General features: G+C 38.0%; 1 long non-coding RNA gene across 1 annotated transcript; it reads right to left on the bottom strand.

The window, feature by feature from the left end:
* Positions 1 to 1,057: 1,057 nt before the first annotated feature.
* LOC119740457 lies at positions 1,058 to 4,268 on the bottom strand. The gene is made up of 3 exons (XR_005272682.1): positions 4,208 to 4,268; positions 3,182 to 3,303; positions 1,058 to 1,749 (listed from the first exon to the last, which is right to left on the bottom strand). It is a non-coding gene; the product is annotated as an uncharacterized LOC119740457 (long non-coding RNA).
* Positions 4,269 to 18,200: the final 13,932 nt, after the last annotated feature.

The raw sequence follows: 18,200 nt of genomic DNA, 5'->3' as shown, positions 1-18,200 counted from the left end.
CGGTGTTTGAGTGGTAAGACATCTGCACTAGAAAGCAGGAGGTCGTGGGTTCGAGTCCCACCCGAGTGATCTTTCCAACTTTCACTCGGGAGGTAACACACTGAGTGAACAGTGTTTAAACGTCGGTGAAGGGCAAAACCTAATTTGATATCACCCCGACGCTAAATTCCATCTTATATGGTCAAATTTAGTTAAGGTACTTCTGCATGGCAAAGAAAAGCTGTACATTTAGTCTGAAAGCGGCTGTATTAAGGGCAGGATTTGAGTTAAACTTGATGATAAATTGCTGACTAGATGATTGTTTGATTTCCTACTGATTAGGACAATTATTAATAATAATGTTGATTATAATGAAATGATAATGCATACGAAGATGGATGAGTAAAGGCACATGACCAATATCCCAGGTCCATGGACTCCTTCCAACAATTACTACGATGTAGTCTACGTTGCGAATCATTTACAGGGATTGCCCAAGAGGTCTGTCCTTGTTGAACAAACACACACACCTCTTATTTATTTTTACCACTGGAAACCTGAAATAAATAATAATTAGGCATGCTTAATGTTAAAAAAAAGGCAACTTCGATAAGTTTAACGAAAGATCCTATATTATGTCATGCAGATTATTACATAAAGTTTTATTACATATGGACTTCATAAAAATGGTCCATAAGCTGAGACTGGTAAGTCATCAAAGGTAAATGATTTGAAACAAATTGTTTTTTTTACAAGATTCAAAGGTACCTTTTGATGACAAAAAGGCGATTCATTAGAATTGAGTACAAATGTTACGACATTTTCTAAAACTAACAAAAGTCAAATTTACCTCCAATGTATTTAACTCAAATTTGTTTCTAGTTCTTCCTGGAAGTCGTTTTATGTTATTATCAACCTTGACAGACTTGGCGTTCTTGAAAAGCTCAATGTCATGAAAAGTAGCCAGACTAGGTATACCAGCGGCAATTCACTTTTTCATATACCAACGAGAAATCAAATGTATATTTTCCGTAGAGGCGAGCTTTCAAAAATTGTTTTTAAAAATCAAAGTCTATTAAAGTAACGTTTGACACGTCTCATTGCAATTTCAATGAAAGTTGAATATGGAGAGTTTATTTCCAATTCCCGATTAACGCCATGTTGTACCCTTTAAGAATCCCACTCTCTCCTGGTTGCTTAATGTCAGTTTCGACGGCTGTTATTATAGTTAAACACAATCAGAGCATACATTAAATCTGAAACACGTAGTTTGGCAACAGTTGTTATATTGTTTGTATTCTTAAAAGTTTCATAACCGTGAAAATTGTTCACTATTTTTTCAAATGGATAAATATCGCGTATTGGAAATAAACTCTTCATAGGAAATCTAAGTGCATCCTAAAAACATCAACTTTATAATGTAAACCATTAATATATAATATACATGCGTATACATTCAGTTTGTCTAAGTAACATATACATGTACAAAAAAATCTGAACTTATTCCATCAAAGCAGACCAATCCAATACACAATTTTACCTAAAGCAAAGCTGTCTTGATTGAAATGAGTTTAAAAAGGCTTTGAGATCTGTAGGCCTATAGTTGAAATACCAGCCTTCTAAGCAAAGCATTTGCTTGCATGACTCCAACTGCAGACTGCCCAACCTAGTTGGGGGTGTAGCTGGGTGGGTTCTCGAACTGTTGATACGGACCAACCCTGGTGGCTGGATTGCCGGTGGACACTGTGACTACAGACGTGGGTGGTGCAACTGCGGGTCGAGAACAGAGGAATAAGAGATTAGAAAATATTCCCGCTTCATCTGAAAAGACTGATTACATTTTCGCCATATTGGAGGTGTGCTTTGTTATGCTAATTTATTAACAATGAATGCCAAAGAGGTCTGTCCCTGATGAACAAAAGCATACACCTCACAGATGGCCGCAAGCAGTGCGAACCATCTATAATCGCCCTCAGGTGATGTACACTCTTTTGTAATCAAGCCAATCGTAAGTTCATTCATCACAAATCAAATCACGAGTCCACGGCACATAAACGTTAACAAAAGAATGTCCTTGTCACAGTTGGAATACTGTTATTATTATTATTATTATTACTATTATTATTTATTCGGCCAAATTACAAGGTACAACAAGCAATCCACAAAAGTAAACAAAACTTAACAAAAACAATCCAATCCAAGCTGGCCAGGATTGACAAAAGTATAATAAAACACTGTGACTCGAAAGCCTGTCAATCCTAACTTGAATGGTACATGTAACATACAAAATATATTTTAAAATAGGTACAAAATTCAATGAAAAATAAGACCGCCTTAAAAATAATACTTAAAAAGATGATTAGATTCAAAGGATTAACAGTTACAACCCTGACCACAGTTTTCAAAGGCATGAATAGCTGGCGTGAAAACCTAACAACATGCAGATTATACAAGAATGGGGAAAAACAGACAAACAAACCAAAACAAAACCAACAAACAAATCAAGCTAATAAACAAACACAACAACAAACAAACAAAGCAAAACAAGACAGGATAAGACTTAACAAAATGAAACAAAACAAGAGAAGTCAAGTCAAGACAAGACAAGACAAGACAATACAAGACGAGACGAGACGAGACGAGACAAGACAAGACAAGACAAGACAAGACAAGACAAGACAAGACAAGACAAGACAAGACAAAACAAAACATAACAAAACAAAACATAACAAAACAAGACAACACAACACAACAACACCAACACAACAACAACATAAAAAAGCGGAACGGAAGATTCGTACAGTAAACAAAATAATTAAAATGAAATACAAATAATTAATAAGCAATATAAACCTGATAAAGAAAAGTAAAAAAAACTTCTGGCAGTTGACAGGCGAGAAGAACTTTTTCAAAAAAACTGTTCGGTTTATGAAGATGATATGAAGATAATTTGGCTGCGCCTATATACCGATTGGTTGCCGTAAACTGTGCACGAACTTGCTCAATGTGTCGCGACAAACACACCTACCTTTTCCTGCCCAGGTATGACCCTATAGTCTTCAACCATATTCTCTACATTTACAGTCACTCATTTTAAGGCTAACTCATACAAAATAATTAATTTAGTACCTTCTTCGTTCATTCTTTGTTATAATTTTATGTGAGATTTTATGTGACTCAGAGAAGCCAATGCAAATCTCACCTCTCGTTGAGGTCACGATGACAGCAGCCCTTCTTTGAGTTCGAGCGACTCTAAACGCGACAGCAACACTTATGGCGATGAAGATCACCGCACTAACACCAGCCCCCCAAAAAGTGTAATGGCTGATGAAGAAAACAAACGATCAAAGAAGATCTGTGTCAGTGAATATATAGGCCAACTTTCAACTTTACTTTCCTCGTTTCTGATGAACTTTGACAAATCACAATTGATATTAGGCCAAAAAAAAAAATAAGTCGTTCTCTGGTCAGCGCGCGCGTCGATTTTAATCATGCGCGTCAATCTTTTTTTTTTCCAAAATGTTCCGCGGTAGTTCCAACAGCGCCCTCTATTGCCGCACCAACTCATTTTTTTTTTACCAAAGAGCACCAAGGAATGGGAAATTGCACCAAGGCAAATGATCGAGAGCACCAAGGCAAATTATGGAGGACATCAATGTACATGAGGACACCAAAAAAGCAAAAAAGTACCCCACCTTGTCTGTACAATCCAAGCTTGAAGGAAAAAAGAAAAGCACAAAAAAAAAAAGCTGCATCCCCGCGTCAATTCCGGAACTTTGGTCTGACCAGAGACCGAATATTTTTTTTGTGTGCCTTAATCGAGATATATTTATTTGTTTTGTGGATGCAAAAAATGACAGCGCAACGAGACGAATCACGTTTTATAAAGATTCATGTGAGATATGACGTCATCATGGGTCACGTCACTGTGGACAATACTTTGCAAATCATAAAATACCAAAAGTTCCTTATTTTTCTAAACACCATGCATTCACTATAAATACAGATTTGTCTCCCTAAAGTCTAAGCCCTACTTCTGAAAATGTTTCACAGAAATACCCGTCTTTAGCTCCCAAAATGCAATACGTGAACATTACGAACCCAGTTACCTAACTCCCTCTTAGATAACAAAGCGGTGCAGTAAACATGCTTTGTCAATGGTTAAATTTTAGGAGTTTAATTAATAACGTCAATAGAATGTGTAGGAATTGTATAGGAAGAGAGATACCTTGAGTTATAGGTGCCATCGTCGATATCCGGGCTTGAATCATAACCCTGCCAGTCACTTTTGGTGCAGCAAAACTGATAAGGTGGGCTGACAGCAGTAGTTCAGAAAGGAGGCGTCCGATATACTTGGACAGGACAGGCCCGTGTGGTAGCCGTCGTCATCAAAGTAGCCGCTGCACGTGTGCTCGCTCCCTGCGAAAGAATAACGGGCACACCAGGCAATGAAGGACCAAAGAACATTCATGAATTTCATAAAGTGCTCATGCAAATGTGTAACTCAAATCCTCAAATAACCTCATTCATAAGTCAATCGCAAGTCAAATGGTCTTAAATCAAGGGACAAACATTTCTAATGAGCTTTGAAAAGAGAAAGCTTTTCATCATTGTTCATCCCCAGTTACCTGTGACCTGACTTGTGATTGGACTCGTGAATTGGACTTTTGATTTGATTTGTGATTTTACTTGATATGGGATGGACTTGACTGTAACTAAGAAAAAAAGCAAAAAGCAAAAAAAAAAAAAAAAAAAAGCCGCGTCCCCGCGTCAATTCCGGAACTTTGGTCTGACCAGAGACCGAATTTTTTGGGGGGGCCTAAGGTCCGAATTTTAAAGTCGCGAAATTAATATCAGAGCATGCGCAGGATACCTGCCGATGTTTTCATTCAAATTTGGTCTAAAACAAAACGTGATAGTGACACCGCAAACAATTTAAGACGTCTTTAACCCTCCTAGGGTATAATCAAAATTATGTGGATTAGGATAAGCTACGTTACTCATTCTTTAGGTAGCCCTATTTCTTATTTACTCTGATCCCTAGAACTATATGATGTAACATGTGCTTGATAAACCTATATACAAGTCAAGATTCTAAAAAAAAAATTCAAGTAGGCCTAAAAAAAAAAAAAGGAATAAAAATAGATGTAGTGATAACGATGAGCGTAAACACACCACGAATAATGCTCATAACGCCAGCTGAAAACAGTTTGTCGAGTGTGCATATTTTATGGCCTCCAAAAAGAAAACGAAAAAAACGGCGGTGAAATGATTTTTTTCCACCTAACATCTACTTTAAATATGGTCAGTTCATTATTCAGTGCATTGCAATAACCCAAACCAAACGAGAAGTGTTCCTGAGTTACCTTTGGAGAATGAGCACAGTGCTACAAAGACGACCAACTGCAATACGAAGTGCGCCATTTTGCCAGATCATTGAAACCAATGAAACCACACGTACAACAAAATTACTGCGTGTACGCTGAGGCGGATATAGCTTGATATTATCAGATATACAGTCTGACATGGTACAGGCTATGGTCGTCAAGCAGCGTCAGTTTTGCACAATGCAGCACACGTTTAAAAATGTTTAGGCAGTGATCATATCAACATTACAAAAATAATACGTCTTTATCGCCGAGTCTCAACTCTGAACTTTCATGGTACCAAAAATGCCCATTCCTGTACATGCAAGACCAAAATTTAAAATGAAGTAAACTAAAACAATAAAGGATCCTCTCACAAGCAATGTACGCATGTGACTTGTGAAAGTCTAATGACCATTCTTGGATTCATACAGGAAATACAGGACGTGCGTTTCCTTTGTACTTTTTTGTGACGATATTGATGTATAACTTTACTTTCGATTTACACAAAAGATTGACCGACCTAGAAATAGTAGTTTTTTTCTGAATTTCCTGTTTTAGTCTTGCGTGTGTGTCAGATTTTGGTTTTTGCTCAACCAAAATACGGGTAATCGTAAACAATGTTTTTTTTTTCGAAAAATGTTCCTGTATTCACTCGGTCGTATTGGCATTTTTTTCAGGTGGGAAGCGAAAATAGTCGAATTTTAAACGTCATGTGGACACGTTTGGTCTAACGGTGGAGCACAGGATTCATGATCGAGAGGTTGTGAGTTCAAGCCCCATCATGATCATGGCCATGCGTGTTGTACCCGTGAGTAAGGTGCTTTACCTCAATTACTCCTCTCAACCCAGGTGTTAAATGGGTACCGGCAGTATTCAATGCTGGGAAGGTAACAGACTCGCTGTGGAGGAGTTGTGGCGACCCCCCCCCCCCCCAGCAGCATATGAGTCTGGCCCAATCGCTAAACGAAAGAGATATGGCACTCCGTTCCTGTGAACACAGGTTCGTCCCTTTACCTTTTTTACCTTATCATTTTGTGCAGTATAAGAAGAGAAAGGAGTCAGATAATGTGTCTTCGTGCTAACTTCTTTACACGTTGAGCAAAGCATTCATAGTTTCGTGATGTTGGACTGATGTGCTTCACTTTCTGTTCTACCTCCTAGGTGAACCCATTCGAGTCAGCTTTCTTGTAATTACAGCGCCTCTTGACAGGCACAGTGGTTGGCTTTATAGCTGTATTGACTTGAATGCTAAAGTGTCGGTAATGGCTCCGTGGAATAGGATCCACCACGATCTGTTGACACAGTCCTACCATATATTGCTGGTTACAGTGGCTAGATCTGGGTTGACCTCGTTTCCTTTGTACTTTTCTGTGACGGTATTGATAAATGTACAATTTTACTTTCGATTTACACAAAAGATTGACCGACCTTGACGTAGTAGTTTTTTTTATCTGAATGTTCTGTTTAGTCAATGGGTCGGTGTTGGCTTCGTGGAATAGGATCCACCACTAGTTTGACACAGTCGAGTCATACGATAGTGCTAGATCTGGGTTGTATCTACGTCTCCACCCATTGCTGTGAAACAAAGGAGGTAGCTTTGGGTCATGGATGAGACTAAGTTGGTTCGTGCCCATTCACTCATCCACTGCTTCTCAATCCTTTATTGGTTTCCATGTACCCACATTGGGTGTCATGGCTGTTAAAGTCACCAATGATGACCTGCGGTTTGCTGTGTACTTGAAGAACAGAGTAAGGACATTTAAAATGTACTGCTGGTGGTTTGTAGACAGATGTTACAGCCCGATACACGGTTACAGCCCGATAGTCCGAAGGTTCTTTAGTCCGAAGGGTCATTAGTCCGAAGGTTCGTTTTAATAGTCCGCAGGTTCAATAGTCCGAAGGTTCGATATTCCGTACTTACCATGGACATGCACTTGTGAGGTACCTGTTCTTTGTTCGAGGTACCCCGCAAGTGAAATCTTTAGCAATTGAGGTACCCTGCAAGTGAAATCTTTAGAAAAAGGGATAAAAGGACAACAATGCAGGTACCCCGGAACGAGTCCCATCCGCTGGAACGTCCGAAGGTTCGATAGTCCGAGGGCCCAAAAGTCCGAAAATAGAATAAGATCAATTAATCCGAAGGCTCCCTATCGTCCGAATAGACGACAGGGTGCGATAACACTGCGATAGGGTTATCTGTTGCATTTGATATTGACCTCTTGCTTCCAAATACTGTGACGTCATCAAACCGGTTGGATGTTATTATGAACACTTAATTTCCATGCGTTGTTTTTACTTAATGATAAACAAGTGTCCTCCCTTCCCTTTTAAACTGATGACGTCATCAAACCGGAAACTGCTTGTACGAGTACCTAAATGTTTACTGAAATTTATCACACCCTAAAAGACACATTCTTTTTGTACAAAATAATTGGTACCGGAAATGTTAAAGTTCTTGATCCTTTTTATCTGACATAAACATATTCATAATTTAACTGGACAATGTCTAATGAAATAGTTGTCTACCCGACCACTCTGCGTTTGTAACAACAAACGCAAACCTCTAGTATTAATAGATGAATTTGTCAATATTAATATCTGTAACGGTGTGAAATAATCTAGAAACGTGTTTTATCCAACACTAGTGACTGTTTTTGACATCGGAAAACAACATTGATCATTTTTGTTTTCAGACACTTATAATGGATAGGAAATATACCTTCTCCCAGCGTGTACGCAAAAACGTCTATCGATAGACTATTTTGTCTTTTTATCCTAAGTATCTGATCGATGGGTGTGGGAAAGTCTCCGTCGTTCGAGTTATATATCGTCGGTCTCTGTTCGTTGATGTTATATTTGGGTTGTTTTCAATTTTTTTTTTTTTTACTTTGTCGGTATATTTACTCGGAGCGGCTCTGAAACACCCATCACACAAACTCTTTATCTTTGTTTTTAATGTTGAAGATTGCTGTTTTCTTTTTTGAGACAGGCGGATAGGTCTGTGTAAGAGCTACCTCCGGCCGGGTTTGTAACGATTTACGTTGATGTAAAACACGAGTCCGAGCCCCTATTCGTAAGATTGTCGTGTTTTTCTAAGATTTTATCGATTTCTTCCTTGACAGTTTGCTATATTTTTCTCTCGGTCAAAACGACTCTCTGGCAAGGGCGGATCCAGGGGGGAAAAGGGCCAAAGGGGGCCATGCCCCCCTTCCCCCCCCCCCCCAAAAAAAAAGTCGCCATAGAGGCAGGCAATGAGAACACAACCATCTTTTCCTCAAAAAAACATTGGTTAAAGTGGTCAGAAATTGCCTCAGATCGCACCACAGAGCATCTAGAATCCAAAAAAAAATCGGGGCCCTTATAAAGCGGGTCCCGAACCCCACGCCGTCATTTTTTTGACCCACTTTTCGGGAGACCAAATTTGTTTTGGGCCCCCCCCCCAAAAAAAAAATTGTGTTCTGGATCCGCCCTTGCTCTTTGGTCGTTAGAAGAATAAATTCCGCTGTTACAGGTTCTTCATCAAGTCTGTGTTTAACATATCTCACTTTGAGTGCAATCTGAAGTTTGATGCTTCTCAATTATCTCAATTAAGATTGCAACTCTGCTTTCGATTTGCTGCACATGAGTATATAAAGACTGAACTACATCATTAATAAACAGCCTCGAGATCAGCTCCCAGTTTCTGAAGTGATTTTTAAACCTTCTCGTCTCTCTATTAGTCGGCCTCTTGAAATCTTCGGGAGATTTAAATCTTTTTAACCCGTACATGTAACTTTTTTCTAAGAGGTTGGCCTTGTCTACCCATCGGGACGAGTTGTAGGTTTTGATCGTCTACAATTTGTTTGAGTTCGGTGAGTTTCTTAATTCTTTTTATTTGCTCTCGTACTCTCTTATAGCTCCGATGTAGTCTCGGCGAATATATCTCTCTCCTTGAGATATCGGAATATCATAAGGCTCAACATATCTCTGCAATACATGATTTTTTTCCCACCTCGAATAGTCTTCATATGTTGGTCGTGACTCCATTTTAATGAATAGAACTAGAAAATATTTATTTTCATTTTTTTATTAGAAGAGCAACACATATAAAGAGCAGGATTTTTAGAGGGGTGTTGCATATTTAAGACTGTTCATTCGAACTGCTCTTCAATTCTCCATCTCCCCCTGCTTTCCCAAAAAACCCAACATTTTTCCAGCCGAGTGCGTTTCCAAATTGCACACTGCACCGCGAAACAAAGTGAAGTTCATTCATCAAATCCGCTTGGATTCTTTGGAGTTTGTTCTTGCATCATGCATGAGTGGCGAATGCAACGCACGCAGTTCCCTTGTCTGCGGCTCTGGTAACATTAAAACAGTGCTCTCACATGCTTAAAAATACCGAGCAAGTTGTTAATTATTGGTCAAAAAAGGCTTAAGACCAAATAATTAAATTCTCAAGTCGTTTCCCCGGCTTGAGTTCAAATCCATGCCTTGCACGCACATTTAGATTTATTGTGGCATTGATTTTTCAAATGGCTATAAGTATACATGTATATCCTGCAGATACAGATTTGTTTCACTTTTGTTTTAGTTTAGACGAAAGAGAAACTTTAAGAAAAGATTTCAAACTTTAAACCGGCATGTCTTTAAGACGCCTTTAAGAACAGATTTTAACATTTACAAAGAGGCAACTAGCCTTTTCTAGAGACCTCAAAACTAAGAGAAAAAGAAGTGATCGAAAGAATCAAAAGTACATAGAAGTCTTAACAAATTTCATAAAAGTGAGGTTCAGTGCAAACATTATTATTAATGAAAATTGTAGGTTTGTAGAAAAAACATGAAATCAAATTATTAAATTTAATTGGGATCAAATTGGAAAACGCAGAGTCTGTATTTCTATGTTAGGTTTATTACAGATGAACTTCAAGAACATTGCTTCTGGGCCAAAAAAAAAAGTCTCCGGTTTCTGGTATGCGCGCGCGTCGCCGTAGCCATGCGCGTGGGCAAAATGAAAAAGTTTTATTTTCAATGAAAGATGATGTCTCAAAACCGCCAAACTCACTGGTTTGACTAGAATCCTGCTGCTGCACAATTTTAACGTGTTTTTAGATTGGGTTATGGTCGAGATAAGCTTGATGTGGTCTCTCTGGTTTAGTCGGGCACCATTTGCAGTCATCAGCCGACATTTGAAGCAAAAAAATCAGGTAAAAAAAAAAAAAAAGCCGCGTCGCCGCACCACTTTTTCGCCAAGTTCCATACCAGAAACCGGAGACTTTTTTTTTGGCCTTAGCTGAGACTGTTAATTCATCAAAGGGTGAATGAAGATAATTTAGCAAGGTCTTCTACAAATTGTTGGGTTTTTTCTTTACAAGTTTTACAATTACCTTTTGAATACAAAAGAAGGCGATTAATAAGAACTGAGTACAAAAATGTTATGACATTTTCTAAATCGAAGAAAAAAAACCACCAAATAAACTATAAAATTAAAAATTCGCTCAAAGTTTTTTTTTTTTTGTCACACTAAACCTTGACAGATTTGGTGTTCTTGAAGAGCTCAATCTCGTGAAAAATTCTTGTTATACGAACGAACGCTCACATTTTCACATACCAACGAAAAATCAAGTTCATGCTCACCATAGACCAAAATCCTAACGCTTAGGTTTGTTTTTAATATAAGAGCCTATTACAATAACATTAGATGTCTTATCATGCAATTTCAATGACAGTTGAATATGGAGGCTCCATTTCCAAAAACGCGATAAGCGCCATTTTGTTCCCTTTAGGAACCCCGCCCTCTCCTGGTTTTTCAAAATCAATTTCAACGGCTGTCAAAATAAACACAATATGAGAAGACATTGAAGCTTAAAAAATAAAGTTTGGAATCAGTGGTGCTATTGTTTTTATTCTTCAAAGTTTCATTACATTGCAAATTTCCCACCTTTTTTCAAATGGATATTATGTCGCGTTTTGGAAATAAATTCTTCATAAGAAATGTCAGGTGAGGTTGAGTGCATACTAAAATCGTCAACTTTATAATGTAAACCATTAATATATAATACACACGCGTGTACATTGAGTTTGTCTGAGTAAAATTATTAAAAAAAACTGAACTTATTCCAGCAAAACACTCATACACTATTTTTCTAAAGCAGTGTTTCCACCTTACCTGTCTTGATTAAAATGAGTTCAGTAAAGCCAAGATGCTTAAGATATGTAGGCCTAGCGTTAAAATACCAGCCTTTTAGGTAAAGCATTAAGCATTTGCTTGCATGACTCCAACTGCGGACTGCCCAACCTAGTTGGGGGTATAGCTGGGTGGGTTCTCGAACTGTTGATACGGACCAACCCTGGTGGCTGGATTGCCGGTGGACACTGTGACTACAGACGTGGGTGCTGTAACTGCGGGTCGAGAACAGAGGAATAACAGATTAGAAAGTATTTCCGCTTCATCTGAATAGACTGATTGCATTCAGCTGCCATATTGGAGGTGTGCTTTGTTTATATGCCGATTCATTAACAATGGATGCCCAAGAGGTCTGTCCCTTTTAAGTAGAAGCACACACCTCACAGATGGCCGCAAGCAGTGCAAACCATCTATAATCGCCCTCAGGTGATGTACACTCGTTTGTAATCAAGCCAATCGTATTAATTCATCACAAATCAAGTCACAAGTCCACGGTACATAAACGTTAACAAAACAAATGTCGTCGTCACAGTTCGCATACTGTTCAATTGATAAAGATGATTTGAAGATGATTTGGCTGGGCCAATCGATTGGTTGCCGTAAACTGTGTACGAACTAGCTCAATGTGTGGCAACAAACACACCTATAGTTTTCCCAGCCCAGGTATAACCCTATAGTCTTAAACCAAATTCTCAGTTACAGTCGCTCATTTTAAGGCTAGGTCTTACAAGTTAATTAAGCACATAGTTCGTTCAGGTTTTGTCGCAATTTATGTGAGGTAGGCCTCATGGAGGCAGATTGAAATCTCACCTCTTCTTGAGGTTACGACGACAGCAGCCCGTCTTCGAGTTAGAGTGACTCTTATCGCGGCCAGAATGATCAAGGCGATGAAGATCACCATTCCACCACCGATCGCCCAATAATGCGTGTAATTGCTGATGAGGAAAACAAACCAGCAAAGAAGATCGATCTAAATGAATATACTTTGAACTTTACTTTCCTTTCTTCTGATCAACTTGTTCCTGCTTATTGACAAATCAAATGATAAAATAGATTATTTGTTTTGTGGATAAAAAATGACAGCTATACGAGACGAATCAGAATTATAAATATTCATGTGAGATATGACGTCAGCATTTGTCACGTCACTATGGACAATACTTTGCATATTTATAAAAACAACGATTCCTTATCTCCCTATTTTTTCTATATGCCTCAATTAATATGTATATACAGATTTGTCTCCCTAAAGTTTAAACACCTTCTGTCGCTGCCATAACAAAAACGTGTACATTATGAACCACAGTCAGCTAACTTCCTCTTATATTTATCATGATGACAAAGCCAAGTAGTAATATGCTTTGTTAAATGCATGGATGCTCTTTTTCGAGCAGTTCAATAGATAACATGAATAGAATGTGCAATGGGAACAGAGATACCTTGAGTAATTGGTCTCATAGGGGATGGCCGGGCTTTGATCCTGCCATTCAGTTTCGGTGCAGCAATACTGCAAATAGCTGGACTCACAGCAGTAGGTCCGGTCGGGTAAGCCCGATACAGAACAGGACAGGCCCGATTGGTAGTTGCCGTACTTGTCCTGGTAGTCGCTGCACGTGTGCCTGCTGGCTGCGAAAGGATTTTAGATTTACATGTAAAAACTGAATGCACCTCATGCACCTCATGCACCTGTGCTCTATAGCACATTTTTGTCCCAAAATCATGAACACTTGAGGCACTTCAAAGGTAACTGAGGCAGTTGAGGCTATATTTGCAACAACACAAAAGGGAAGCTCAAGTGCATGAGGTGTTAGGAAATTGCCAGTCATGTATCATATGGTGTACTTGAAGTACATGGGATGGTGTGTTTTACCCAACGTCGACACTTCACGTGCATAAAGGGAATATACATCATTTGCTTTTGCTGTAATTTTCAGAAATGGATGGAATTGGGGATTGGAAATATATAGCAAATATAGTTACACTGACTTTTTTGAGGTTTTGGGTTCGAAAATGCTATAAAGACCAAGAAAAACAATCATTTTCCTGTAGTCTGGTTCCCTGACTCCATATAAGAAGAAACAGAGCAGTTTACATACATTGTGGAATTGTAAGGTCAGGGAACCAGTCTAGCTGGCTTGTACCCGCAAACAAGTGCGATGGTCAATTGGGGCCAGTATTTAAAAAAAGCCAGTTTTTTCCATCGCTGATCGGCCGACCAGCGTTTGAAATTGATACAAAAATACCACTTTTCTTGAAAATGACAGTATACCAGGTGCCATGATTTTACAGGATGCTTTACACTGTCATTCACTAACAGTCCAGCAAGGTATTTCAAAATGATTTGGTAGTTTTATTTTTTGATGTTTGCAAATGTTGTATTTTCCCTTTAACTTGTTCGATTCGCGTGCATGACGTGGAGTCACTTTTTAAAATAGTAGGGAAATTAAGGACCAAAGAACGTTCATGAAACATCAGAAGGTAAAAGCCCTATGCAAATGTGTAACTCAGACCCTCAAATAATTACCTCATTCACATGTCAATCGTTGTCAAATAGTCTAAAGTCAAGGGACAAATCTAGTTCTCAAATGAGTTTTGAAAGAGGCATTTTTTCATCTTTGTTTATCCCCAGTCACATCAGTGACCTAACTTGTGATTTTATTTGACATGGGATCGACTTGATTATGTAACTAAGGTGTCCATGAGTCCAAACATCTTCACATTTCTGAAAACTTTCTCGAGAGAAAGATTTGAGAGGTTTGGTATTCAATTAAAGAAAAATTTGAAAGAAAGATGTGAAAGGCTCGGTATTTAATTAAAGAAACATGGAATACAATCTGGTAACTAACAACTTTAACCCTAGAACAGGCATTTAAATCCCTATGATGGATGTTTCTTATAAGGAACATCCATGTTAATTTTTTTCAGTTTTAACATATATCAAGCAAAGCATTATACCGTTGTCAATAACTTTTACAACAAACACCTTTTCCTCGTGTGTTGACAACGAAAACGGTTCTCACTACTTTGAGTTGGAACTATTCCAGATCTTGCAAAATCGATACAAGGTCAGAATTTCCATGAAATTAGCGTTAGGGCGTGCGCAGGACACCTGCCGATGTACTCATTAATTGGTAAAAGCAAAACGTGATAGTGACTTGGCAATGCACAGACGTAAGACAGCGTTAGATCTCCTATAGGGCATACGCTTCTAACCAGAAGTATTCGGTTGAAAATTAGGTCGGCCTAGTTTTGTTTTAATTACTCTGATCCCTTAAATATAATATAATATGATGTATCAGTGTGATTATTAAACCTACAAGTCATGATTCTAACAAAGTCTAATAATTAAAAGGGGTTTCTTTCCTCTTGAGAAACACCCAGTAACAATAGGTGTGCTGATCACGGAGAGCGCAATACACCATGATCATTCTGTTACCGCCTGCTGAAAACATTTTTTCGATTGTGTATCGGCTTACGACTTCGAAAAGAACTAAAAAAAAAAAAAATTGGCAAAATAGACATGAAGTCGGTACAGTGGTGGAAATAATTCGCCCCCCCCCCCAACATCTACTTGAAAAAAAAAGTCAGTTTTCATTACATTTCAATACTCAACTTAACCAAACGAGAAGTGTTCCTGAGTTACCTTTGGAGAATGAGCACAGTGCTACAAAGACGACCAACTGCAATACGAAGTGCGCCATTTTATCAGACTATCGAAACCAATGAAAACCACACCTAGCATAAAACACAACTATAGGCCTACTGCGTGTAAGTTGGAGGAAGTAAATATATCATCGGGTATTCAGTCTGGCACGTTGCGGGCCATGGTCGTCACGCATCGTCAATTTTGCACAATACAGCACAAGTTTAAAATGTGAGGCATTGATCATATTCAAATTACGAAAATAACACGTCTTTATCGCCGAGTCTGAACTCTGAACCCTGATGGTACCAACAAGTTTCAATTTATGTACATGCAAGACCAAAACGTAAACTAAACATGAAGGTTCAATCACAGAAACTAACTGCAGAATGTATAGCAATTGCTGTTACTGTAGAATTACTGTGATCTCCAAATTATTCCAGACTATTTGATATTCATAGGTGTGATGAAAAATGACGAAGTAGCACATCGCACCGCGAAACAAAGTTGCGCAAAATAAACGCCCATAAATATTCATCCGGGCAATTTATTTTCCACACTACCACTGGTGGTTAGCGGTGATCCAGATATTTTGCTGACTAAATATATGGGGAAATTACCAGGAGAAAAACAAGGCTACGAGGGGTATATTAGGCTACGAGGGGAACAACAAGGCTACCAGATATCAAGGAAGTCTGTTTATAATTACAAAACATTGATATCACTTGCTCTGAGTAGGAAAGTAAGGCGGCAATATTATGTACAATATAACAATTGCAAAATGATATCAAAGCGGTCATGTTGATCAATTCGTAAAGTTGCATGATTTCAATATGACAACAGAACATGAACATGCGAGGCACTTGAAATATTAAAATCAGCATATTGTCCAAACATAAAACATATTATGTCCAAACAAAAATTTATTATGTATCAATAAACAGGAAATTTTAAATTGAAGAAGCCTTCTTCAAAAAACCTAATGTAGAGTTAATGTGAGGTAAAATACCCGGAAAATACGCAATGCCAATCTTATAATTTTCTGCAAATATGAACAATTAGCGATTATGTACCTGCCAGGGAGTGATTGACTGGTAGGTATCGTCTCAAGTAACAGCTACCACAGCAATTGCCACAGATATGGATTACAGAAATGAAATTATCATTGACACTAATCTATACAAGTACGTGTGAACATTTGTTATTTTTCATAAGAAAATTATCTACAGTTTGCACTATACAAAAAATAACGACACCTTAAATAACCAACTTTATTTGTAAAATGAGGTTATTTGGCATACAGCAATGAAGATATTAATTAGCCATAATAATGCAATATGGAGGCATCATAATTATATTGGCAATGTTAATTATGAAAATACGTCAATACAGTCACTAAAACATACATACTTACATTAGAAAAAAATCGTTTTGAAATTGAGCTCACCGGAAGGTACTTATGCACAAAAAGGAGCCGTCAGAAGTCAGATACGGCTTGGCGAGGCTTCATAATGAGGTACCAAAGTAATAGCAAGAGTTGTAATGGAAGAAAAGGTGATGTGGCTGAAGTCAGGAAACGCAAAGAACGGAGAAAGAACAGCGCTCTACGTCGGTCCTTCTCTCAGGACGGCAAGTACAGGAATGACTGTCTTGAATTTCGCGCTGCACCACGCCCTAAGTCTCAACTAAGCACAGGCATTCACGTGTTCGCCTTAAACAATGCCAACAAAAATTCCTATTCCCAACTAAGGAGAACTTCTGCAAGGGCGGTAGTAATTAATACATTCATAAGAGGACTTTAGACAAGTCACTTTAAACTATTTAAACATTTGTAAGTAAACAAATAAATTCGCAGCTGGCGAATTAAGTTGGTTACAAGATTTCACTTTTCACTTAGTTTAGACGAAAAGAGAAACTTAAATTAAACTTTTCAAACTTTAAACCAGTATATCTTTCAGATGACTGTAAGAAAGATTTTAGCATTTACAAAAAGACAACTAGCCTTTTCTAGAGACGCCAAAGTTTTTTTTACATCATGCAGATTAATTTCGTTACAAAGATTTGTGTTTATATCAAATAAAGAATCAAATATACATTAAAGTCTAAACACATTTCATAAAAGTACTCAGGTTCAGTGCAAAAATTATAATTAATGAAATTTGTCAGTTTGTAGAACAAAATCTAATGCATCAAATTTAATAACGATCTTAGTGTCCATTTGGAAAAGGAAGAGTCTGTATTTCTATAGTTTTATTTACATATGAACTTCAAGAACAGTGATTTAGCTGAGACTGGTAATTCATCAAAGGTAAATGAAGACAATTTAGCAAGGTCTTCTACAAATTGTTGGGTTTTTTTGTACAAGTTTTAAAATTACCTTTTGACCACAAACAGGGCGATTGATTAAAACTGAGTACAAAAATGTAAGACATTTTCTAAATAAAAAAACAAATACACCTTTAAGTAAAAACTCCACCGACAGTCTGTTTAGTCACTCTAAACCTTAACAGATTTGGTGTTTTTGAAGAGCTCAATCTCGTGAACAGTTCTTGGAATACCACGGGCGTTCACATTTTAACATATCAACAAGAATCAAGTTCATGCTCACCATGGACAAAAATCCTGCCGCTTGGGTTTTTTTTTTTTTTGTTGGTGGGGAACGAGCTTTGAAAAAATTGTAGAAACACATAAGAGCCTATTACAGTAACGTTTAATGTCTCATCGGGCAATTTCGATGAAAGTTGAATATGGAGGCTACATTTCCAAACACGCGATAAACGCCATTTTGTATCCTTTAACAATCCCGCCCTCTCCTGGTTGCTCAAAGTAAGTTTCAACGGCTGTTATATGGCACATGTTTCGACGGCTGTTATATAGATAAACGCAATCTGAGAACACATTAAAACAAAAAAAAACTGAAGGTAAGGCCAACAAAAAAAAGTCTCCGGTTTCTGGTATGCGCGCGCGTCGCCGTAGCCATGTGCGTCGGCAAAATGAAAAAGTTTGTTGAAAAAGTAGCCAAGCGCGTCGGCAAAATCAAAAAGGT

The sequence above is a fragment of the Patiria miniata genome, unplaced genomic scaffold, assembly GCF_015706575.1.
Source record: "Patiria miniata isolate m_02_andy unplaced genomic scaffold, ASM1570657v1 HiC_scaffold_5, whole genome shotgun sequence".
Classification (NCBI taxonomy): domain Eukaryota; kingdom Metazoa; phylum Echinodermata; class Asteroidea; order Valvatida; family Asterinidae; genus Patiria; species Patiria miniata.
Note: the sequence above shows the minus strand (reverse complement) of the source record. Positions and strands in the feature narration are given on the sequence as shown.